This window comes from Buteo buteo, chromosome 20, assembly GCF_964188355.1.
Source record: "Buteo buteo chromosome 20, bButBut1.hap1.1, whole genome shotgun sequence".
NCBI lineage: Eukaryota > Metazoa > Chordata > Aves > Accipitriformes > Accipitridae > Buteo > Buteo buteo.
The window spans coordinates 9,467,853-9,495,380 of NC_134190.1; the positions used below are offsets into that span (position 1 = coordinate 9,467,853).

The 27,528-nt window shown below is 39.2% G+C and overlaps 1 protein-coding gene across 1 annotated transcript in view; it reads right to left on the reverse strand.

The window, feature by feature from the left end:
• PHACTR1 (phosphatase and actin regulator 1) overlaps nucleotides 1–27,528 on the reverse strand; it is a 307,157-nt gene that overhangs the window by 76,047 nt on the left and 203,582 nt on the right. The window lies entirely within an intron of this gene.

The following is a 27,528-nucleotide window of genomic DNA, read 5'->3' on the forward strand; positions in this document are numbered from 1 at the left end:
CTGGGACTTAGCATCTCCAGTCTGCCCAAGGCAGATTTAAAGCAAAAGAGGCTTCGAAACCCTCTCTCCATACCTGAAAACATGAGGGTGTAACCTTTTCTGGCCCTGTTGCATGTTGGCTGTTCCCGCAGAGGCCGATATACTTGGTGAATTAGCTATATTTATACTGACACACTGCACTCATTGCAACTTATTTGCTGTCAGATACTTATGGCTTAGTATGAACAAGGCCAGCTCTGCTTCACTCTTTTCCATAGGATAAATTTAGGTTTCCCCATTTTTTAAATCAGTTTTGAACATGTATTCTTCAGGACAAAGGTGGCCAGTAGGTACAGTCAGTAGCTAATAAAACCCCTGGTCTCCCCCAAACACACCCTCTGAACTTCAGCATCAATCAGAATTAATGGCAGGTCCCTTTGCTGAGGGACAAGACCCCATATGCATTAGCCAGCCACATGGTACAGTATTATTTTGGAGGCTGCTAACATAACAGCCACAGAATTTTCCAGAGTGCCTTAGCCCCATTTGAAGAAGCGCTTTAGGCACCTCACTGATGTTCAATGAAACTTCGATTTCTAAGTTTCTAATAACGCTTTTGAAAAGAAATATCCAACAATCAGACTCTGGAGTCACATTGCAGACTGCTCCCCAAGCTGCCTTTTCCCTGCGCTGAAGGGGCCTTGCTCTGGTACAGCATTTAAAGCTTGTTCCTCTTCCTCCTTAAGAATAGCTGCTCCTCCAAAAAAAGCCCAAACAAGCTACAGCTAACTCTGGAGCTTTGTCCCACCAAAGAAATTGTTAAAACCCTGACTGACTTTAAAAAGCAATTTGGCAGCACCCAACACCTTTTCCAACAGGTCTGAGAAAGTATAATTTTATGTTAGCGTAAGCAGTGAACAGCACCCAGTCTGTCCCAGCTTGTTCTTCAGTGGGAAATCAAGTTGGGTGAAACAGCAGCAAAGCAGCAGTTTCTGCATATAGACAACAGCACTGCTCACAAAACAAAGACACTGCTATTTCTCTACTTTACCATAAATAGCTAAGTAACAGATACACATTTTACATATAAATTCACTGGCACCCACCTGGGTTCACCATCTCACCCTCCTGCCTCGTCAACAGCTGGCTATGCAAGGTAACAGCACTACGACCGACTTCACAGCTAGAAAGTCCCACCTCATTATTAAAGTTGTGGTAAGAAACACGGTAATTTTGTGGGTTGGAGTTAAGGCTTCTGGAAGATCAAGTGCTAAATAGGACTAGCAGGACATTCTGAAGAAGCGCAAGAGCACCTCTCCCAAAACAGTTGCTGGGGAAGACACTCAAGTATTGACCAAGACTTCTCAAAGTCATGGGCTATTTTTGCAGTCTAGCAGAATTTCAAAGACAATATATATATTTGGAAGACTGTATTTACATAGGCTTTTCAGATACTCCCTTTTAGCTGTAATCTGCTTCTGCTCAAGAATGAAAAAAAACCCACAACCCTCCAGTTTGAAGCTCAGACTATAACAATTTTTTCAGTTTCTAAATCCTTTCTAAGTAGGTACAGGACTTAAAGTATTAATTATTTTCCTACTAAGCCAGTTTAATTAATAAGATATTTAGAGGAAGGGCATGCTGGGCTAAAAGCAGCGCTGAATGATAATAACAGATGTTATAGTAAAACTATGGAACATGCTGCCTTCCTTTAATAGAAATCTTCCTCCCAAACAAGTCTTGTACATTTAAGTGCATGAACTACTATGCTACTGCTGGATCAGATGGAAGAAAATCACAAGCGCTTAGATGCAGAACTCATTAGGATCTAACAGCCTGAACAATGAAATGTTTTACTCGGCCTGGATTTCTCTGGCAAAGATTGCCAGTTCTTTTACGAAGGATTTTCTTTTCAAGCAGAAAGCTGATACAAAATAAATTCATTCACTCTCCACTGAGAAGGGATCCATTCACAGCAGAGGATAAATAAAAACCTCTGAATTAATCCTTGATTCATGAGAACCTTGTAAATTCTGTGATGGGGAAAAATTAAATATAATTAATATTTAACAAAAGATGTATTACTTCATTGGCAATTTTCCTTGGTGATTAACCTCATTTTTTTCATTTGTACAGTCTTCCAGAAGATTAGAAATAAGCATTAAGCCCTCTTTATGGGGTCTACTTATGCCAGAAACTGGTTATCTTAACAAATTCATCCATTCTCCAAGAAAGTCTCAGTTACTAGTTTATAGAAACAAGCGTACGTGTATTTTATGGTGTATGCTTATAGATTTTGCCAGTGTGCTCTGCAGTATGCTGTTTCTTTTAAGCTCTGATGAAGAAACAGTGGGAAATGTTTTTATTAATGTTTCTGAGCTGGTGTTTTTGAACTCGTCCCTCAGGAGCCGCACCTCTCCACTGTTCAAGCTGAGCTTTATCTCTGTGGCAGACCCATTAAGATCAGTAAAGCCTTGACAGGGTCAGGAGTATTTCCTTCCCCTCCTTTCTGGAAATCAAGTACCATTTTGTCTTTATTCCTTTAATAAGCTGTTGTGCTCTGTGATGGCAGTGATTGTGGGCTGCTCCTCCAGCTGAGAAGGTGAAGCTCACCACTGCCTCTGTGCCAAGCGCTTCTGCTGCTCCATTAACCAGCCAAAGAGGCGTTTATGTAGTCAGGATGTGTACCCTTTCTGTCCCTCCCATCCTTCCCTCCAAGACAAAAACATCTCAGATGAACTCTTCCAACCTGCAACTATATGAGAATAAACTGGCCTCCTTGGCATAACTTGTCATGTTGCTGCTTAAACCAAGGGGCAGACTAAATAAACAAGTCCTGCCCTTTCTTCTTATCTGACAACCGAAACTAAACCCCAGCCTGTGCTAGCCAGTTGAATCTTAACCTTGCTTTTATATGAGGTTGCCCTTGGCCTTTATCTTAAAAAGCACTGGGGGTTGTTTTGCATAAATTCCTACTTTCAAATGCCACTATAATTTTCATGATGATTTTAGGAAGCAAAGGTCATTACAGCAATGGAGCTTAGAGCAGAATTATATTTGGATTCAATAGGCAGAAATTTGCTTTGCTAATAATTCAGATCTGAATAATTAGAAACAAGTAAACCAATTGCTTTGCACAGTGTTAAGATAAATAACCATCAATATTTCCTTCAGACTTGTAAGGAAGGAGAGATTTTTCAGATGTGATGGATTGTGTATCAAACCATGTTACATCATCTTGAAATTCTTTCAACTATGTAGACTTTCTTGATAATCAAATGGAGCAGGATTCATCTGATACAAATTTTTAGTGGGGCCATTTGCCTCTGAGTTGGCCTCCTTATATATTAAGAGCAAGTCTCAGGCATGACTGAGCTCAACCTAACGTAACCATCTAAACCAGGCTGAACTGCACCTTGGAAGTGCCTGATAGTCTTTACTGACCGTAAAGGAAGCTAAGGGTGAGTAGCTGAGATAAAGATGCATAAAATTAGGGCTGAAACCACTCCTGAAATCAAAATTGTCTGAAGAGGGTAGTTTTAAGAAAAGAAACGCTGCTGCAGATGAAGTCTCGGATGGAGCTGAGGAAAATGTAAATGTGTCAGCTCACACAGAGCTCCGTTAATTTTGGGATTGTTTCAACAGCTGTGGCATGACACCCAGCATCGCTGTTGTGAGCTTGAGGTTTGACCAATGCCAAAACACAGCTTGGTTGAAATAACTGGTTTGCTTTGCTCAGTGCTAAATATGAATTTTGCCTGGCCTCAAACACTCATAAATCTCCTGAAGCCTGAGGGAAGAAAAAATATTCCAACATGTTTCTGAATCTTTGAGAATTAAAGTTCCTTACAGAAGTCTGGGGTCTCTCTAATCTCAGCCTGGGTTTTCCTGCGACGGTACCATCTACAAAGCCTGACTGAGATTACTACCTAGGAAGGATTAGGAGCCCCTTTTTGTCTGTGATGTCCGCCTGTGACATTTCTTGTTCTGACTGTAGCCTAGCACTCCTGTTCTATGAGATTACAAATCAAGTGAACATCAGTGGGGGGAAGATGTGTGGGTATCAAAAGCTAAGCTTGATTAAAAAAAAATAAATTACAAATACCTCTCTAAATCAGGTGTCACTACAGTAGTTGACCAAATAAATCCCTTTCAGTACATGAATTGTTTGGAAAACTTCTGTGGCACATACAAGACAGACTAACAAAACAGGAACAAAACCCAGCATTGATGCCACACTGGAGGAACAACTCAAAACACTCTAGAAGCAAACCAGTATCATTATTATAATTATAGAGGTGGAAAAGTGAGGTACAGACAAGTTGAAACAACTTGGCTCATCACCTGCTAGATCAGTAGCAAAGCATTAACAGCAACTGTTCTGTGGCCAGTGGTGAACACACTAGGCTAGGAAATGATCCTTCTAGACTTAAAATTTGTTAATCTATAATTAAGACAAATCAAATACGAAAAAGAGGCCAAAATGAAAAAAAAAACCCCAAACCTCTAAACTCTTATTGATTTTATTTTATTTCCAGTCTTGCAAGTAACACTGGATTTATTTTAGATTATGACTGCTTAAAACACAGAGAAGATGGTATTAGGGCATCTTGCTTCCACTCAAATTCGGATCAGCTCAAGACACCAGTCCATCTCTGGTTAGAAGTGCTGGACTACAAGCCTGGTAAATCTTCATTTGCAATACACAAGCCTTAGAAATTACACAGTAAAAATATACACATTCCTTTGAGAATGCAGGATCAAACCTAAAACCCCTAGTTACTAACCAGAAGAGTTTAGGAGGTGTAACAGTTGCCACATCTGGTAACCACAGATAAAAATTCAACTCTCTCTTCCTTACTGATGGTGAAAGAAAAACTGGAGAAGAAGCTGAAATCAGCCTTAAGAAAACTCTAGATTAATACTGATCATTACTACATGTAAACTGCCAGTGGACAGACTTGGAAGGAAAATGGATGCAAAGTTAAATCTGTAAACAGAGAATTCCAGGAACTAGTCAATATACTGCAAACCACATTAAGCGAAGATGATCACAATACAGTAACACAACTCAGAAATGCAGCATACAACCAAGAATTCAGCAAACATGAGGAAAGGCAGAGAAATGAAATCTGAACAACTCTACCATAATTAACAGAAGGAACTGAACTAAAGAAATCAGAAACCTAATCCAAGAGCAGATGGACTGTAATTTTTTCGTATAGGACTGAAAAAAAAAAAAAAAAAATCAAAGAAGCTGCCTTCCTAGGGAAAGAACTAAATTTCAAGCTAGATCCAAGGAAACCCAACATAATGGATTTCACAGGTCAAGCAGAGCAAGCCTGGCAGAAGATGAATACATGAAAACAGGAGATAAAACAAGAAATTCAACAAATATAACAAAAGGTGTTTGAAAAAAAAAAAATCTAAGAAAATGGAAGTGAAAAGAAAACAAGCCTGTAGACACCCTTAAGAAAAACGTTACCACCCTCAACTGCCCAGCTAATAAACAGCAAACCAGAACTCTGCTGTGTCAATGAACTGTGATAGTCTATCAATAGTATTTTGGAAAGACTTGCATTTTCATCCCCTTTCTACATAATTACTTTTCTTGTCACCCATGAGAAGTATTGTACAGCAAGTTAGGGAGAAATTCAGAAAGCTGAGCGGAATATTGAAAAAATGAAGAAAATACATTCCTCCTGTTCTTCCCTCTGAACTGCTGCACAGCGTTTTCATGAATTCCTAGGTAATACTAGGTCAAGAACTGGAAAGCTGAGCCACCAACAGGTATTGCTTTCCACAACTTAATGAAAAATGAGGCTCTGTAGTTTAATTAAAGAAATTTGCAACAAGATAACATAGCATATCTTAGAGTACACCTGCTCTGCAATTACAGTGTGATTGCAGCACAGAAAGCCATACCCTGGGCATTCTGAGTATCTATAATTTGGGCATCAAAAACAGTAATGAGGGGGTGGTACTGACTTATTCGAAGGCTTTCATCGAAGTAAGAAACCAGGCAGGCTAGAACAGCCCGTGCTGAAGTCCATACTGCTACCAGCACCCTAAGTAGCTACAGCTAGATTAAAGATAAATTGAGCATAGCTATTACCACCACAGTTCTTACTGCAATGAAGCTATGTCCCAAGTGCCAGCAGAAGGGAGCTGATGCAATCCTTCTGATAGGAGATCCATTCATGTTTTCACATGGCCCACCAGCAGATGAAATGATGGTTTCTCCTACAGGCTTCTGTATTACAACATGCAGAAGTTGTAGCATCAAAGAAACAGTAAGAATATGGGTTCTACTCATCAAGCCTTGGCAACCAGATGAGTGATGCCATCTGAAAGATATATGTAGGAACATCATCAGCAGCTGTACATCCCAAAGAACGGTTGCTTTTTACAAGTGACTCAACTTGCTTTAGACACCTCGAAGTCTCAGATTTCTGTACGTACAACAACAACTATTCTAAAAGCAAATTAGCAAAGAGCTGGGTGAGATATCTGCAGTGTGTTTCCCTTACCCTGAGAAGATGGTACCCAGACAGATGATACTGCAGTAGGGATCTGCAGTGTCACCTGTAATGTCAGAAACGTCTATTTGCAATACTCTGCTGCACAATAGTTCAAGGGACCTTCCTCAAAGCAAAAAACCAAAGCACCAGCATGGTGGGCATTGCTAGAATAAGATAATGACTCCTGCAACTCTCCGCAGCTGAACAGAATTCTCTCCAGAACAGAGTTTACACATGGGATATAAATAACCAGGCAAGCTGCTGCTTTTGGATTTGCTCCTCATCAGAGAACACATCCAGATAGCAAAATACAGAGCACCGTTTACAGAAACAAGTCTAGCAGATGTCAGGAAACTGGATTCTCCAGTGTAACTTTGAGGGTGAAGGAGTCAGTTTTCCTGGGACAGAAAAAAGAGGGGAAAATATCAGGACAGAACGAAAACAGTGGCAGGCTGATGATAAGAAGGGAGGAGGAACGCCTGGACAGACCACCAGGAGATGACAACCAAACTACTGGCCAGTATTTGGGCCCCTTGTTTGCCAGCTGGGAGGATCACCTTGCTGATAGAAGAGAGCTGTACTCAGTAAGACAAGCAGCACAACTCTTTCTATAGCAACAGCCAACTGTTCGTTTTACAGCTTAAGTTTACCTTACAGCTGTAACTTTACAAACATATGTTGCCTGGTACCCAAAGGCAGACAGACATGTAAAAACAGTGCTTTACTGCTAATGAAATCTTATTTTGGCTACAGTGAAGAAAGCTTGATCTGCTGGATGCTTCTATTTCACTAGAGCGGGATTTGGGATAGTTAAAAAACATACCCGCACATTACCCGAAGTGTGTATTTACACAAACAACACTGTTGTAGTAAATTACAGTTTAGGAAACAGTTCTTCCACTTATACTGAAATAATTAGTACACAGCAGCCCCCCAAATAGACACACAAAACAGATGGATAGTTGTGTATCTGTGTCCACATGTACACCTATTTAAAATAAATGTTAGCAAGCATAGCTTGCAACTGAGAAATACCTACTTAAATCCAAAGTTGGCTTAGCACCTTTTTGCAAGAGAAGCTATTAAGATTTCAAATACTTCTTGGAAACTATCACTACTTTTCTACACCCAGAAAATGTCAATTAAGCACAGGCAAATTAAAAATGCATTTATTAGTGGAATGAACTGGCATCAACCCTTCAACACAGACCTCTGTTAGGAGCCAAACAGGAAATCATTCATTTAATACTTGATTATAGAAATGACTGAATCACAAAGCAACAGACACTTCCTCCAAAATAAGAAGATTCCTGTATTGCAGCTGTCACATCATCCAGCAATTATCTTTGGATGATATATCCAGCTTGTGCAATGGCACTAGCTGGTTGGTACATAATAGACTTAATGCTGAAAAACAATGCCCAAAGTGTCTTTAACACCATTGTCTTATCACCCAAAATAGTGCAGTCTCTGGTTTGGAAGCTGATAATAGTTCAAGCTACAGTAAAGCCACGTGCAATTTCAGTATGTTTTACACATTTGAAGTCTTAATCTGATTTTTTTTTTTCTGAAAAGATAACTCTCCTAGATGGAGGGAAACTTTCCACTAAGCATGGCAGTCCTCTGGAATCAGACCAAAGACCAAAAAAAAAAAAAAGACTGGGATTTCAGTTACTGTAGCATGAATGCAGAATAGCTTCATGAGAATTTGGCATGCAACATCCTTCTTCGTAGTATGAATTATTCCATTATTTCAACAGGAGATATTAAAAAAAAAATAATCCACCAATGACAAAATGGTTTTATGTTCCTCTCCAGCAAGTACTGAAGTTATCTGAGAAAATAAGGCGTTTTTACACTTAGTATTATGTGTTATCTTAGTGCTTTTTTTGTGTGCAAAAACATACGTTATGATGCTTGTCCGGGATGGGGAGACAGAGTTGAAGGTGCCAAACACCTTCAGACAATAACAGTTTTGAACTGAAGTACTGATTTAAGAAGCAAATTTGGAAAATAATAGGCAAGACAGACAGTGGAGTGAAGGAGATATGGCAATAGCCTAGACATCTCTTACGGTGTAAACCCATTATGAATGTAGATAATATTGTATGAAATAAAGGTATAATGGCAGTCTGATAGCTCAGTATTCCAGTGTAAGTGTCACTACTGTCCAGAACTTCATAAAGTTTATCTGCTAAATGTGTAGAAAACCAAACAGAAAATTGGTAGATTCATAGATGATCTAAGGTTAAAAGCAATGGTCCAGAAGGATAAAGGCCATGGTAAACAAGACAAATATTTTTTACAGCAGTGCTAATCCTGAAGAGCTTCAGCAGAATTGCAGAGTGAAACTCTTTTTTTACAAGGAGCTGTGGAAGTCTAAGCGAAGTGTCACTTGGAGAACTTTTTAAGGAAATCAATAAAATGAAGAGTAGTAAACTGCCAAGACCAGGCAGTTTTCTTCTCAGATTTCCTCAGGAAATCAAATAAGAACTGGTAAGCGTGGCATATAACCTAGATAAGATAGAAAAGTGGGAGGTGGCATATAGAAGGTTGCTATTTTTCAGAGTCCAAAAGTCACCTGGGAATTACAGACCAGTAAGCCTGGTTTCCACACTGCCAGTCTAGGAACAGATATATAGAATAGAACTAGAAATAAGAGACCTAGAGCAGAACAGAGATGGGAGAAGAATCATCCTGGGTTTGAGGTGGGAAGTTCATGGAAGTCAATGAATGAAGATACTCTGTTCCATGTTAGTGTCTTCAGAGTTCCAAAACCCCTATGTTAAGGTCAATGAAACAATTAAAATTGCATGAGATAACAGTGAACATCCTCCAGTGGATTAATAACATGTAGAAAGCAAGGAGGAATGCCCCATACATAAAACAGAGGGATGTGGTACGACCTGCTGTCTTCTTCACAAAGACACGTTCTAGGAAGGCTGGCAATAGGGAGATGACAAAATTTGCCGATTGCAGTCAAAACTAAGGCTGACTGTAAAGAGCTACAAAAGATCTTATGATACTAAATGATGTGTGATGAAATTCAACATTGATAAAGAGCAAAAAAGACATTTGGGAAAAGGCAGCCCTAACTATACACACTTAATAACAGCTAAATTAGTCATTCCCACTCAGAAGACAGCACTTGGAAACTCTACGGAGAATTCTCTGAAAACATGATTTTAATGCTTGGGGAAGTAAAAAAGGAAACAGAATTATTACAAAATAAATACAGCACCTTTGTGCTACTGTACTAGTCTGCAGTTAATTCAAGTCTGGTTATCTATCTCCAAAAAGATACAGCAGAACTAAAAATGTTATGGTAAAATGGAAGACGAATGATTAAAGGGATGGAGTATCTTGTACAGGAGTAAAGAGTAATAGTGAAACTGTATTTTTTTTGTCATCTCTTCTTTTATACCAAGGTCCTGGTCTCCTGATATTCACAAAAATACATGGTAACTGTCACCTAGGCTGTGCTTGCATTAACCAGATAGTTCCCTTGAAGGAAAATCAAGGCACAAAACAGGATAGCCAACATCAGTACACATATTCTACATACCATCTGGTGGGAGCTGCACCAGACAGGGCTCCCTTGGCCTGGCATAGCCCTTCAAAGGATACCCACAGCCCTTGCACTCTTCTGCACCCAGAGATGAGGGTATTTTCACACCAGAAGGGCTTTTGCCTTCTGAATGTATGAGCTGGTCTTTGGCAGCAGTGCAAGCTCCTGCTTTCATGCAGTGCGGTCATGACCCATTGCTCCAGATCTGGGGCCATAACAACACGGAGAGACGCGAATCAGTCTGCATCACCTGCCCTCAGGACCACAGGCTACGCTAGAGCAAACACCAATACAGCAAACTACAGAACAGAAGTCTTCACCCTGCAAAACATGCAACTGACGGGGGAATAAAACAGAGGTCTATAACACCATGAATGGTCATTCACTCATAAAATGCAAGAAATAAAGAGCACCCAACAAAATGATAAGGGTGCATCTGGAAAAAAAAGGTGCTTTTGTATACAATGTCTTTTTTTCATTGTGGAATTAACAGCTAGAGATATCCGTTAAGGCCAAAAGTGTAACTGGGTTCAAATGACACAAAGCAATGGAGGATAAATCCACACATGGCTTCTTAATTTGGATGCAGCTTTTGGCTTATGAATTTCTGAGTGCTGCAATCTGATTTGTTATGTGAGGGGACAGATAAATACATACTTACCCTGCTTCTTGCATATGGTTTTACTAAACAGAACTGTTGACTACAAGAAAAGATACTGGGCTACATGGACTTCAGTTTGACCTATGTCTGTCCTTGAGTATATTTATCTTTAAAGGATGTGTTTAATGAATCAGGAGAAAACACCCTCGATCCCAACACACAAAACTATACACTTTATTCAATTACCTAATTGTTGGGAAATGTGCAAAGGCATCTAACTTGCCTTTGAAAGGAACTTGAATTTTATCTCCTTACCATGCATGTCAGGGGATTTTTCTTGTGTGATTAAATCAGACCTGTTAAGTAATACAGAGTTCAACATACTGGCATCTAGAATTACAAAAATGGATTCAGGTTTCATGGCCTGTGTAATGCTGGTTGCAAAAGTAGCTTACTAGCTAGTGTGGCATGCAGGCTTAGAACCCTTTTTCAGCATGGGCTTCAGGATTTTTCATTCATTAAGTCCAGAGAAAGCTAAGCCCCCCCCCCCTTACTTTTTTTTCTTTCAGATCTAGAAAGTACAAGAGTGTGTGCTGTATGTTATGTTGGACAAATCTTAAGTATTATTGATTGCTTTCTGACACTGCAGTACGTGAAGTGCCAATGGAATGCGAACCTGAAATCTGAAATTCTGCCCAGTGTTAGGTAATGACCTGACTGTAGATGGTTTTTTAATAAAGAGAATAAAGTCGAGCTGTTCAGCAGATTTTGACTAATGCTTCACAAAAGAACCACAGAGAGGCTGCAAATCACTGCTCCACGGACAATTACAAGTTTGATAAAAGTTGACACTACCTTGAAATATTTTCCTGAAGATTATCAAAATGCCATTATGTTGTTATAAATACATTAATTAAAATATTAAGGAAGTAGCTTCAAAATTCAGATATAAGTGAAGAAATAGTACAATTTAATGATTAACTCTACCTAAGTATTCTTCTGTTCCAATTTTATCCTGGTCTTTTTTTACATCAATAAGATTTGGATGTTTTATTTTTGTGAAAGTTCACTTATTTCTGTTGCATAATGGCAATAGATGTCAGTCTATTTCTGCCATCATAATTAGTTGCTGTGGAGATGGCTGAAATATCATAGATTATTATAATTGCAAATGAGGAATAAGCAGTAGGAAAAGATGACATTGATAATCTGCAAATATTGCAAGGTTCCTTGAAACTAGTTAACTACAAGATATTTGAATTTGCCACAGTAAAGAGCAGGCTTACACAGTATGGGGATGGTGTACGTTTCAGATGAATACACTGAAGAAACACAATAGTTACATGTGATGGCATCTTAAATTTAGCCTAATGTTAAAGCAAAACTATCATACAAGTCATGCATCTTATGATTTTGTTACATATAATTTTGCTTAAGGCATATAGAAAAGCCACTTACAGTATTCACCTTTATTACTATGACATAAAAAACCCCATAGCAGTAGTACATAAAATCAGTAGGTGTTATCCTGAACTAATATCCTTTGGCAGATAAATGAAGGAGAAACAGGTGTTCAAGTATCTGCATGAAAAGTGGCTAGAATTACCCCCTTGACGTAGTTCTTAAAAAGGCAAGAATCAAACTGCATCTTTCACTGGAGACTAATGAACCTCTTGGAGGGAGGAAGGACAAGGTAGACAAAAATAAAATTCCTGATGTACTATTTTACAACAGAACTCCTTTGCATTATGTTGTATTTTGCTGTAGGGCCGGCTGGCACTCCAATCTGCACCTCAACTGTGTAATGAGAGCTGCATAACTGATTGTGTGTAATGATGCTGCCTTCATACAGCCACTGCGTGCACTTTCAAAATGACAGCATTATCAAATCTTTGCCTTTTCTGCCTCAGTAACATGAAGCAATTGGCCTGCATTAAAAAAAAAAATCCCCAAATGATGCTTTTATGAAGAAACAAACTTTTTAAAGCTTGACTGAGCTAAATACCGAGCTAAATACTCTCTTATGCATTGCCGTTCAGAGCTAAGTTGCTGCATTCTGAAACATGAAGGGAAAGTGAAAAGCATTAAGGGAAAGTGAGAAGCAGCTGTTTATAAAACAAGATTTCTTCCCCTCTCTGAGCATAGCTGAGTGACTGATAGCAGAATTGTATTCCCAAGATTTCCATGCCATTATTTGGATAGCTTTTTAAACACGAAACAAATATCCTGGCATCTTATTAAGATGGTAATTTAGGTGGATTGACCTATGGATGGTAGAGCCTCAGAATACCAGTGGGTTTATACTGATGGAGCAATCAAATACTCAGTGTTTTTAGTATCAACAAGCCTTCTGAGTTCAAAGATACTGGAATGGAAAGATCTCTTGTTTGCCTGAAGACGAACTAGTACGCCCCGTTCTGACCCACCCTGATGGTCAGAGAGGAGTTCACATCAGTGGCTTAACAAGGCAAAACCCCAAGTACACTCACCTGCTGTCTTACCCATTTATTGTACCTTTTCAAGTCACTGTTGCTGATGTGGTAGCCTGATAATTAGGCTAATTTGATGTGAACCCTCTTGCTTTTAAACTGATTTCTTTGTATGTATTAAAGGGCTTTGCTTAGCAGGCAATTAAACAAATAAACATAAAACTAAAAATGCATCTGGTTTGGAAATTTTCTTCTCTATGTTCATCAAACCAGAGACTGCACATCTCCCATCCTCTCATAAAGGCTGGGCAGGATATGCAGTGTCTACCTTTTACTTCTGCATGCTAAATAAAACCATGAGGCACAGCTGCATACTGCAGCATTACACATCAATATGGGTCTGAGGGATGCTCTAATAACACAGAAAGATCAAGATTTACTGAGAACTTTTTATACCTCCAATTCAATTAAAAATTATAGGCCTCCTACTGTTAAATATCAATAAATACTAGTACAGTTTTGTGTCCAGTTTGGGGCTCTCTGGCACCAGAAAGACACTAACTGGAGCAAGTCCAGCAGTGACTCACCATGACGGCTGAACATGATGTGCAAGAGGGGCCCAAGGGAGCTGGGTCTACTCAGCCTTGAGAAGCGAAGGCTGAGAAGAATCTGACAGCCGTCTGTCACTACCTAATGCGAGGGTATAGCAGGGGCAGAGCCAGCCTCTTCCTGGAGCTACACGGAGAATGGACAAGAGGCAATGGACAAGTTGCAGCAAGGGAAATTCTGATCAGATACAAGCAAAATAAGTCCTCACCCTAAGTGTAGTCAAATGTTGGAACTGGTTTCCCAGAGTCTCTGTCTCTGTGCCTTGGAATATTTAAAAGTTGACTGGGAAACCTACAGTAACTCCAGAGATGGCCCTGCTTTCAGGAAAGGTTGGACCAGATATCCTCCAGATATTTTCCAGTCTGTATTAGTCCATGATTTCTATTTAACAAAAGTTAAAAGTGCTGGAGCATGCAGGGACACGCCACACTGATGGATCACGCTGCTACCACTAACGTCTGCTGTATACATTATGACATCCAACAGGTTCCACTGCTTTTGCACTAAAATGGTAAATGCCTTAAAAGCCACACTGCTAACCTTATGCTTCTTTGCTTACAAACAAAAGCACACTTCATCCCAACTGAGTTCAACTGATGTTTCTTTTCGAGTTTGAGCCTTTCCTTGCACTGCAGTGATACTGCAGCACACCATATGCATCCTGAAGGCATCATATCACACACCCCTCTTGCCCTTTCAGCAGCCCTGTTGAACACAGTAGTGACAATCCAGTGGAACTCCATTTTATAAAAAAGTCCAAGTTGATAATCTTTAGAGCAGAATATGCGTCATGTTTAGAAAGAAAAATATCTTTAATCCCCGTCATTGCAAATTTTAGTTAAGCCAGGTTTAAGCCCAGTTTGTGAGTACGAGACTTAAGCTACTATAGTAACAATAAATGAAGTCAAGCAGCAGAATAAGCAATCTGATGAGGGAGTTATGAAATCATTAGTGAAAGCTTTCAGACCAACACTGACCTACACACGGTTTGAATAACAAGTGCTTAGTATGGCTTGGGATAGGAAACAACTCCTTAAAGGATATTTAAGTTACCAGCTGGCTCCTGAAAATGGATACCACTACTACTCCTCATTGATCTAATCTGTGAGGTGATACAGCTGTGTAATTTCCATGGACCCAGGTAGCAGTTTCCTGAATGTCCTTCTGCAGCGATGAAGGAGTAACACCTTCTGCACCAAAATCTCTTAGAATGGGTGAGACTTGGTACAGGCCTGATGCTGTAAATAGTTAATTGGGATCATGTCACTTAATTCTTATGTGTGAGCTATTTCTTTGTCATAAGAGACATCTTTCCTATAACAGCTGTATGGGCTTCTGCAGTGAGTTCTCCCCACACTGACTTCTCCTTTGAACTGTAGTTTTCCACTGGGTTTGATTTGCCTATCAGTATACGCTTTCTTTAGTTTTTCTTTTTAACTAATTTGTGATATTATTTACCCCAGCAATTCTCACATCCACTACCATATAAAAACATATTTGCATTATGCAGCTGTACAACGCAGCTGCATTTTGATGTTAAGTCTCAGAACGGTGGTCACCGCCAATCAGAAAACCAATTGCTTCAGAAGCAATGGTCTAGATACTTCTAGGCCAATGGAGGTGACCATAAGTTGTAAGTCATGAAATCAGGAGTTTAGGCAACTCCTCCCAATTACAGATACAATAATTAATACAGCTGATAACTGACTGAGGTTAGAACTTAAAAGAAGACTTCAGTCCCTCCTAAGATTTCAGGCACCCTTATGTGACTGGAGAAGGAAATGGGACCAGGAAGTGCACAGACTTTCTAAACAGAAAACAACCACAGACATACATTATTTCAGCTTCTTTAAATGAAATGCAAAGGTTTGTTGGGCTTTAAGTTTAGGGAAGGTTCAGAAAAATATTTGTTTTAGTGGAAAGAGTATACCTGTTCATATTGTAAGCCACGTGGATTAACAGGAACTTACTATGAACTTGGGTCTCAGTTCTGGTATACTTCTTCAGATGCCTCTCCCATTGACACCTATTGAAGCTTTGAAAGCTCAGAGTTCTGCAAGTGCAGCTCCCTAGACTACATAAACTATTTTCTTCTGTCCCCAAAAGCCTTCAGATATAATTGCAGTCTTTACGAAGTACTTTAAGTAAAAGCTCAAGAGCATCAGACTTCTAGGGAGTCTCTCTTGCCTTTGGGATGGGATTTATTTGCGGAACAGTAGCAAATAGTTGTCATATTTTTTCTTGTTTTGTTGTTTATTTAATAGGTACTGTCTGAAAAATAAATGAGATGTCAATGCTGTAGTATTTCTAAGCTTCAAAGGTACTAGCTTGGTCAAACAGTCCAGACATGCCCATGAATATGGGCAGGATTTTCAGACTGCTTTGTGGTATCTGCCATAATAATAACCATGCATAATAATAACTATGCAAACTGACACCAACCACGGAAATATATGATTATTCCTGAAGCCAAAAAATAAAACAGTGCAGAATGAAACGTTACCAAAACCAAAAAATCCAGGGAAAAGTAGAAAATAAAAAAAAGATTTTTTTTTTCCTGGGATTCAGATGACATATTAGAGTTTTGAAGGCTGTATCTGAGAAAAAGCCAAGGGCTAAACACAGTGGCGGAGCTGAATGTATGAAAACCACTGAGCAGTTACGGGGTGGGTTCTTCTTGCAAGCATCTCTTGTGTAATGCTTAAGAAGTAAAACCCTGCAGGACTTAAAATTGGCTTAGCATTATTTTGAATATTTTGGAGCTCAAATAGCCTTTTATCTTGTCTTTTAGACATCAAGGGGGAGTCAGGCAGGTGTGACTTAAGTATCACTGTAGGAAAATATTCAGTCAGTATTATATACAGAGTGGAATGAGACACATTCACAACAGGCTTACTGCCTTGGCAAGGAACAGAAGATAATTAAATAATTATGATTTTATATTTGCAGAAAATTATTTAATGACACTGTATTTATTTAGTCAATGGCTAGATATGGACGTGCCAGCTGGCTTTCCTCCATCTCAACATATTATAGTGAGTTCTGACTTTTTTTCAAGAGTAAAAATAAGCCCCTATTTACATAACTAATTACTACAATCACAGAACCAACGCCTGCTCTCATTACCTTTTTAAATTTTAGATGAAATTTCACTAGAGTTCCTCTGCTTATTGCAGATATAAATCGATGCAGTAGGGTGCACATATTTTTGCATTACTTAAATTACTCTAAACAATGGTGTAAGTTGACAGTTCAAAAAGTAATTTAAAGGGGGACAATCTCTTTTTAAAAAACGGTTACTGTTGCTTGCGCTATTTGATTTTTTTCTTGGTACATAAAAAGGCCTAAAAGATATAGAGGTGATCAGTATTTCCATACTGTTGTTTTCATTTCATCTCAGAAATATCAGCTAAAGAAATGCTTGGTTATCTCCGGTTTTGCTAATGAACTTTTGAGGGATTGAAATTATATTTGTTGTGTAATGTTATTGGACTTTGCAAAACCATTCTCTTTCCCCAGTTAATCATACATGTTTAATTGATGCTACAAAGAAAATTTTGAACAGATTTGGTAAATGTTTTTTACCACTCTGTTCTTGAGAGGACATAAGTTGAACTACTCAGGATAAGTGTCTTCCAGGGCAGATAAAATCTGCATTTTTAACACAGGAGAAAATGCAAATATAAATGCATAATAACCTCCATCTTCCTTGTAAATCTAAGAAAATGGAAATAGAAGTCCTCCTCCCATTGTAGGTCACTTTTACCCACGATCAGACACCAGAGCTCAAAGGAAAATCTATGATGCATTTGACTTCCCACATTCTTTATAAAAAAGAGGTAATTTTTTTTCAAGTGACTTTGATTGTGTTCTGTTCTATCCCTTTATTTTGGCCTGGCATGCTGTAAGAAGAGCAATCACAGTAACACAAGTATTAGGTACAGGCTCTGACAACCAAATCAAACATTAACAAATCAATTGTCACATTAAAATTGCTTTTGGTATTACATCTTTCATCAGAAAGACAGTAATACATCCTGAGCCTACATAAACAGATTACTCGGCCACCCCTGAAGTGCAGCCAGTACTGGGGTGGGAAGCAGTAATTGTGATGTGCTAGCAACACAATACAGCGACTCTTGAGGGAATGCCAAAAAAAAAATCATCAACTGAAATTGCATGAGCAAAATATGAAAGGGGAAAGCTGAAAAAAATGCCCAAGGTAGAACTTGATCCAAAGGCTAAGTTTTTCTTGTGAAAATTTCTAAGGTACCTTCACTGACTGCAAGTAGTTGTTAATGCCTGCCTTCCTCTGAAACATAATCCTTAGCAGTATGAGTTCCCTTAGTGATGTAGTAAAGCTATAGTTTAAATTTAGAGAATACAGTGGATCCTGTAGCCAATTAGTAACTCTTTCCACAGCTCTGCTGGTTTCCCTAAAAAGGATGTAAACCACAAGGGACAAACAAACATGAAGAACCTAACCTTCACTATGCAATAAGAGCAAAACCCAGATGCTTCTTCAGAGAAGCACAGACCCTGCATCATAATATTACTGTGTTGAAGTAGGTGACCATGCTCCTCTTCCCTATAGCTTGGCCTCGAACAAAACTGCTCTAGGACTGGGCATGTACATCGACAACAGCTGCAAAGGAAATTCTCGTAGCAAACTCTCATGACGTGCAAAGGTAAGTGCACAGAACAGATACTAGAAGTTGGGAAAAAAAGACGAATTCTGGCTTAGATATTTTTCAGAGCTTTCCAAAATAAAAACTGTATATGAATTTTCATGGAGAAAAGAGATGAGCTAAGCCTGTTTGGTGAAATCTTGATTACTTATGAATTTGCCCTTGATGGAATTTATTAGCTTACCATGTTTGCAAAGCAAATAGCTTGATAATGCAAGAAAGTTTTCCTAGCTTTTCCCAAAGTGTGTGTGCAAGAAAATATGATAGAATTCAGCTTTCTAGAAACTATGAATAAATAAATATGTAAATATGGGAATTTTCCTTCTGGCCAATTTTGCTAATAGCGGTATTTTGCTTTTTGCACTGTTATAGTCCCCTAAACGTATCCTCATATTCACATGGAACTGTGTGCTGCAGCATTATTCAAAGTAATGAACGAAGAGCACCACCATCACTGGGTGTTCATTGACTGTGGACTACTGGTAACTCTCAAGTTTTTTTAATAAAAGAGAAACAGGAGTCTGCTTATTTCACTGAAGTGACAAGGGGTGCAAAAAGAATACGAAAGAGTTGTTCACATCACATTAACTTAACCACAAAGGTATGGCGTAGGGCCAGCCTTCCTTATAGCACCAACAGTGGCAGCCTTTTAACCATGCTTCCTAGAGTGGAGAGGTAATGTTTTCCATTGTATCACAATAGTTTTGTGTTTTTTTAAAAAAATATATAATTCTTTAGATGTTTTGCTGAAAAATACTTCCTCAAGTCAGTTTTTATGAATACAATTAAATACTTCCTTTAAACTTTAAAATCCTGCAGCTTTGGAACCTGACAAGGGGATGAGTCTGGCTCAAAGGCTAATTGTATCCAAACAAAATTATCAAAACCCAGGCAAGCTAGCACCTTCTTACCAGGAGAGACAACCATACCAGGAAGAATCATTGTTTCTTCTCTCTTTGCTGAATTTGTACTTTTTTTCAGGAAGATTTTCCTTTATTGTTCTTGATTCTTTTCCCCTCCTTCAGTCCCTGGAAACATGCAATCACTACACAGAGGGCAACTGGAGAAGAGGGGAGGCAATTGCTTTGCCAGGCTGATAAAGTAGGTGCTCGATTGCTTTTCTAAATCTAAGCTTGAGTACTCACTTTTTTCCCAGGCTCCCCAGTTTTTGTAAAGTTTCATGAGGTTGTTTTGCTGAACTCAAATTACAGCACAACCCAATTCTCTTACCCCACGAGGTGCTGTGCTGTAATTAATAAATCATTTGCATTTCAACAGCAGCTTCTGTCAAAGAAGATCAAAGAGCTCAAATATTAGAGTAGTGTCTTAACATCCTCTCTCTCTGGTACTATTCCTATCGGAAATCGAAGGCAAACTCCACATCTGTGCTTGGTGCTTGATCCATGGATAAGGCTCCCTCACCACCCTCGGGCAGCTAATGCTGGAGCAAGGAGCACTGCTGCCCTTCTGCCCCCTAGATCCGGTAGGACGGAGCATCACTGCCCTTCTGCCCATAGTTCTTGTAGCAATATGCAACAGGATCACTGCGCAATACGTTTGCCCTCGCCACAAAGCACTCCATTGCTTAGAAAATGGGAATACAACTCATTTTTACTACTACCCCCAGCTGATAATTTAACTTTAGTTGTGACTCCCATAATTTCTGTGGATGAAGGAACTGATTGTACTGTTTGGGTGGCTACCATCATTATCTGGTTAACTTTGCTGGTTGTATCCATAAAGCTGGCCAATAATTAAAAATGGCAGTAGCAACCACACCTCCAGCAAAACTAGTTCGATACACATCCCAGAAACTTAGGGATTGCAAGACTAACTCTTTTGAAAGAAAGCATTGTTTCCTTTGAAATTAATCCAACTTTGGTAAGTAACAATATCAGGATAACTCTGAAAATATTAAAAATGCCATCTCTAAATGTACAAGTAAAACACACAGCTTGCTGGGAAAACTGAAACATGATGGTTTTCACATGAATACTCATTTAAGGGAGGAAAATAAGCCTGTAACCTTAGTAAGTTCTGTTTCAGCTGGCTGAAAAGTACCATCTTTCCTACATCCTCTAACATTTGTGATGCTTCTGCTCTCTTCAGTAGAATTTAAATGAGGAACAAATGGTTTCAATATAAATAAATAAAATGTTTAAAATGTCTAAGAATCCTTTATGATCAAAGACAGTTGATTTAAAAATACCTTAGCAAGCCTCTTTCTAATTAGAAATATTAACCTTTCTGCCTGGAAATAAGCATGCATATCATGGTGATTCCCTCAGGTTTGTAATGAGAGGTTCAGTAAAGAGGAACCCAGTCTAAATGAGACAAGAGATAAGGTAGAGTGTTGTCCTAATACGAATTGCTTTCTCTTAAGATCACATTGCTTTAATATAACATTTTTATTTAAAATGACCATGTCACATATCTCTGCCTGAGTATGAATGCTCAGGGTAAACGTTCCCACAATGTAATTTACTACTGAATTTAAGGAACTGAATAATGACAGGTTTTATTAGCCCAGCAGAACAACCTTTACACAGGTTTAGTTATCTGAACTCTGTTCAAGGACATTTTGCAAAGCGGTAGAAGGTCAAACTCCTTAAAGGCAACCTCCTTCCACTGGGAAGAAAGCATTGATTATTTCCTTGTCTGTAGGGGTATTACTGGGGTGGTTAACTGAAATACTCTGTAGTGTCACAACCAAGTTCAACTGGACCACCATCCAAGCACACCAAGACAAAAATAACCAAGCCCAGCTTTCAACTGACTTCACCTATGAAGTTCACTTAGAAACAGCAGAACTTGCTGATTATTAGATGTAGCCCCTGGCCTTACTTTAGTACCTATTAGTAAAAATATCTTAAAACTTATTATCAACTTAAACCCCATTCTATCTTGAATTACTTTATTATTATCCTTCCTCATGGAGTCACACAGTTCACATCAACACAACTGTTGCAATCCCTCTATTCTGTTGAAATAAAGGAATTCAAGAAAGCAGAATGTTTTGAAATTCCAGAGAGAACATTTCCCAAAATCTTACCAAAACATGTCCAGGACAGAGGCATTTAAGGGCTCAGGAACTTAGTTTCACATTTTAATTACAAATAGTATCTTTTAGTTAAACACCACAGTGTTTATCTTCTGGACTGAGCTCTGTAGGTCAGGACTCAACTTTGCAAAACGGGGAGAAGGCAGTGAAGAGAGCAAGCACTTCAAACTTCATCAGCCAGGTTGCACCTGTCCTAAGCAGCAAAGTTTGAAGACTACCTTTATATAAAGATGCTCCTTTGCCTTCTCCCCGCTAGCTGGTGACTGCTAGAGCACATCCGTCCAGCTGTGTCCCCTTCTTTAGACATTTATGCTTTACGGGTGAGGAAGAAAGAAACAGCGTGAGCACCGCCGGCTAGGAGGGAGGTCACAGATCTGATTTCTCTCTAGGGCTTTGTTGCAGTACAGACTCAGACAGGAAAGAAGTGGCTAAATCTTGCACAGTTGCGTTGGCAAAGCAAATAAACCCTAATAATCTTCTCCATAGTCCACGTCACGAATCTACTGCTAAGAAAGCGGAGAAGAGGTCTGTCCCATACTCTCAAGGGTCTCAGAGAAGTAGTTGAAAGGTGAACTACGTGGATTAAAACAAAGCTCAGTAAAATACTCTTTACTCTCTTACTGGATCATGATGGCCTGGTACCTGGTGCAGACAGGGGAGCTGTAATTTTGAGTCTCCAACACTTGCACTGGGAATTTGCAGTTTGCAGCCCTGAAAAGGCTAATAAATTTGCTTATTAGCAACCTAACATCATATACTGAGTAGGAATGCATTTCAACATAAAGCACACTGCACAGGTGATCCCACCCATCAGGTTGAATGATCATGGATTTGATGACTTACTAGAAACACTACTAGACTTACGCATTTCAGATGTTTTCCACAGATCTTGGGGAAAACAGGATTAAATAGGGATGAAAGGGAGGTAGCGGCTGACAACGCTACTTTAGAGGCAATCTGGACTTTATGAGACTGTGCATACACATGAGACACTCCCCCCCTCCCCCCCATATCTTGGTATGCCTTCCTGAAACAATCTGTCTTCAAAATGTGACAAACAGCTAAGCAAGCATTACATAAAAAGATGGCAGATTGCTTTTTTTTTTTTTGCCCTGCAAACTTTTGCCTCACCATATTAAATACAATTATAAAGCATTCTCCAGATTAAATGTTAAAGAGGTCTAATGCTCCATCTCTTACTTCTGGCAATGAAGAGCTTAATCTAATTAAAGCCATGAGCTGAATGTGTCTGCTGGTTCTAATCCTCAGCAGTTTTATTGTTAGGTTATGCAATCCTAATTAAAGATAATTTTAGACAACAGGAAAGGTTTCATTTTAATGAGAGAAAAATATATACAATGTCCTTGCGGGTCTATTTAAAAATTATTTTTAAGGTTTATTTTTAGCTAATAGTTTTCCATAAATAAGCTACAACTAAGCATTCCCTCAGAGAAATCTCTCATTTTAATATTTGCTATTGTAGTACTGTCACTGTGAGCTTGCACTTTGAATGCTACTACCTAAAATCAAGGCTCACCTCAGTGCTGTTCAGTATATTAAAATACAGCGATGTAACATGTAGCTTGTGCTTCTTGATTCTAGTGTTCAACTTAAAAAGTCTTAACTTTAGAAAAGTACTAAATATCTAGAGAGTCTTATAAAGGTCTCTGATTAGCCATCTCACAAAATATGAGTGCTCAAAACCTCTATTTTAAAAAACCTAAACCACAATACTCTGGAGAAAATACATTTCAGTTTTATTTTTAGGAAGTGAAGAAAAATGTCATGGAATTAGATCCAAAGCCAACTCTCAACACCCTGTGGGGTGCTGCAGAAACAGTAATTTTGGTAAGAGTGACAGAATTATTATAACTGTCAGGAAACACTTTAGTCCCCTACAGATGCCTCAGGGCATTCAGGAAGACCTAGCTCTTCTGCTGCAATGGTCTAAGACCAAGGCCACAACAGCACCAGTGAGAACGAAGCAGGAGATGTATAATTTCTCTTTTGGTACACCAGTTTTTAATTATAAACTAAACATGAATTAAAAAAAGGTACAGAGGAAACTTGAACTGGATGTTATTATTCTGTGAATGATAGTCACAACTGGAGATCCAGATCTACCAAAAGAGGCTCAGGATGGCTGCAGTGGGGAGTAAGGGGGGGATATTTGCCTGTTTTTATTGTCCATTGCAGTGAGTGCATTACTGCCTGGAAAAGTAGCTGCAGGGGCTGCGTCCAGCTCTTTGAATTCAAAATACAAGAGTTACTGGCCTTAAGGGCGGAAAAGTGCTGTAAGAGAACAAAACCTATCCTCTTGAATTCACTTTGCCGTTCTATAGATGCAGGGCACAAACTGTCTGCTAAGAGCACATCTAAAGCAGTCAAGTTTCCCACTCTCTAAACTTAACTCATGTGGAGGTTATCATATCCTTATTAACCTACACTTCCAGGTATTCAGGGCTCAGCTGTGAGACTCACCAATTTGGGACATACCTCTGAGGCACAGGCACAGAGGGATGACCCAGCTGCAACCCTGATCCGGGCTGGCACTCCCCTGCTGCTGCTGGTTTAATGTTTTCTGCAGCATAAGAGTAGGGAGGGTCGCATACATTTTTGTGGATGAAGGAGGAAAGGGAGAAACTGCTTGAGGAAGCGTGCACAGGGGGAAACAGAGAGGAGAAAGCAAGCAAGAGCAAGAGCCAAAGGGAAATTCATGGCCCAGTTTGAATTGGTGAGGCAATATGCAGTTAACTCACTTGCTGGCACAAGATCCTGTCCAACACACTATTCTGCTATAACCTTAGACAAAGGCTCCACAGGAAACCTCTAAGCTTGCACAGGCTGTTAATGTAATTTTTTTAGCCTAGCTAGGTTAAGTATGAAATGAAGAAAAGGCTTTCTCAGGTTAGTTTCAGTAACATGAACAGGTTTTTTTGTGTACAAATTTCTAATCCTAATACGCCTGCATTTTACATTAAGCAAGAGCACACATCACTGCCATGCTGTGGATTTTCTGAAGAAGGGATGAATAAAGCAACAGAAATTGGTGAGGTGCCTAAGGAAAATCAGTCACATGCTTTCCTGGTTCTCCAGTCAGTCAGCTAAGGAATCTGAGCCATTACAGTGGAAGAAGTAAGGCATTTCAAAACATTATTTTTTTACCATGTATTTCCACAAGTCACATCCTTGTAGGTGTTCTGGTCCCTGCTGTCACAACCAATGCCTATAATATTAATGTTATTTTTAGAGAAAGGAAAGCCTCAATCTCTAGTAAACACAACTTCTCTATTTAAGATCAATACTAAAAAAAAGTTTCAATTTCCTTTTGTGCTTTTACTCTTCCACCTGGTTGTTTTCTTTATGACTATCTTGTTGCCACCTCAAGACAGGAGAGGCAATTGCCTGGCTTGAATTTGAAGTCAGAATAAAATAGGACACCGATTCTTGTCAGATGCTATACAAGAACAGAGTCTGAAAATCTGACTTTGAAAGTCAAGTCTATTTTATGTGATGAACATGTTAAACAGTGGGCTTTATTTCATCACAGTTTTTAATTTATCTTTGGTCATTACCTGAGAACACTCTGTCAGTTTATTTTTCCTGTTATGGGATCACAGCAAATAAAAGTCCTCTCTTTGTAAGACTTAGCAGGCATACAAAAAGATAGAGGTGGGTTGCACATAATGGTCTGCATTTAATTGTATTAAAGCTACTTTAATGATAGGGAATAGACTGCTTAGATCAAATCGCATAACTAGGCTGTTACAATAAATCTGTTTGGCCTTTCATATGCCTTACTAATAAAACTGGGCTGGGGGAAGTTAACCGAGGTTTTTGCTGACAAGGTTCCCAAAGCCTGTGTGCTTCTCCTGTCTTTCTCTCTGGGGCTCAAGCACTGAATATCGTCATGCCAAATATTTTAGTCTTACTCATTTTATATTCATATTTTGACATAAATTTTCAGTTAAAAAAAAATCTCTATTTACATTATTTACAAATGGGACCAAGTACAAATAACTTTTGATTTAACAGCCATGCCCTTCATGTTTTTATAGCCAGCTGCCTATGGCTAGCTTGTTTACCAACAGTAATTCCAGCATTGAGAAGCCCTTGGGCCTTCAAAGAGTTGCTCAGTGACTGAGGAACTTAACCAGAGCTTAACCAGCTTCAACAGAGACTGACCAGGTTTTGCAAATTTGATAAGGGACTTTACCCAGGTGTTTTCAGTTGTAGGGCACGTTGAAACCACTGGGTGAAGGCTTATGTTAATGTTCAGGGCAGCAAGGCTGAGGTGCAAGGTTTACTTAAGTCCTGAAAGGTCAGAAAGGATAAGGTGAAGGCTGGGGATGAGGAACTTGCTTTGCAGAGAGGCATGGTGATCTCCAACCAGATATAGTACACGACATTGGAAGCAGTAAGCGTGCAGTCCCAGGACGATACCCCACTGATAACCAACACGGTAAAGCCGCTGCCTACGCCAGGCAGGCCGCATGCGTGGAGATCTGCAGAAATGAAACAGCGCTCTGCATTGCACAACAGAGATTGGCATCAGAGCTCAGAGCATAACAGGGTTTTCTGATTCCCAGCCCAGCTGCTTAGTCATCACTCCAACTTTAATCAACTTCAAAGCACAATGGTGAACAAAATTGAGAACTAAGTCCGACCCCTTGCTGCAATTTCCGCCAAAACTGAACTTCAGCTACAAATCTAAGTAGTTTTGTAACTGTGAGAAAAAGCCTTTGGGGCAGACAATGAAAACCCTGCAGAAAGAGAGGGAAATGACAGGTGAAAGAGCTTTGTGTGGGTGTGAGTAGCATCTGCTGACCAGAGCCCAGCCTGGGAACAAACAAATACACTTTAGACCACCACCTTCTCCTTATGCATGAGACTAACTAGACTCAGCTTAAGAGGAAGGTGAGCTTTCAGACAACATAAGAGGAGGTGTGCAGTGTCCTGACCACCCTCCATTTGCCGCTACCAGGGTCCCAACTCTGGCTTTGCTTGTCTACTGCTCTCCTGGGCTCCCTTATGAACTAGCAATATTAATGACTAGCGTAGCCACCTGAAGGAGATTTCCTTGCTGAATTTCATGTACATGAAATAAATCTGGTTAAGATGAATGGTTTCTCAAGAGCTATATTCTGTGCTGAGCACTTCTTAAATACAGAAAGCTGTAACACTTATCATGTACTGGCTAGCTAAAGCATGCAGAAGAAAATGTATCTGGAAAATGGCAATAAAAATATCTCCAGTGATTTAGAAAGTCTTACCTGTCACTGTTAAGTTACTTCTACAGCTTACATCTGTTTCCTATATATTCAAACACAGCAAATAAAATATCCACACTTATATTTTAATAAATTTACAGAAGCAGTCTAACATCCTTGAACTGGTATGACTGGAGCTTAATCAACCTTCCCCCCTTCCACCACTGTCTTAATTCTCTATTCAGGTAAATCGTGGAGGAGATGATCCAGAGCACTGCATAAGCATGTTGGATGGTCTGTGCTGATGTACTCAGCTGTGGTTGGTCCCACCAGCCAAATGCTGTTGAGTCACACAATCATTAGCAAAGGGGCCATTACAAAAATGAAGCTGAGCTATGAATTATGTTGGTAATATACTGTTAAAACTTAATTGTGTTTCAAATGACCTGCATTAAATTAGGTGAGGATCAGATCTTTGTTCAACCAGGCTACAGCTCTGGTGACAGGATTTGGTAAACCCTGTCCATTTATGTCACATCTCTTCCCATATAAAAGTATGGACACGCCAGCCAGCCAGCTAACTTTTCTTTTTATGGGTAATCTTGTGAGTGAATCTTGACTGTGCAAATATTTATGAAAAGAAAATGCCAATAGGCAGATATGCATGACTGAAATAAATTCAAATTTAAATTTAGAGATGTTTTTCCAGACTAATATTTACAATACTTAGGTATGCTAACTATTGATGCTAAAATAACGTATCTATGCTTCTGCTTCAGGAAAATATGCTAGAAGGAAAATATGCTAAAGGATGGGCAGTCTATGACACGAGGTGTTCTTTCTTTTCTGCTCATTATAAATT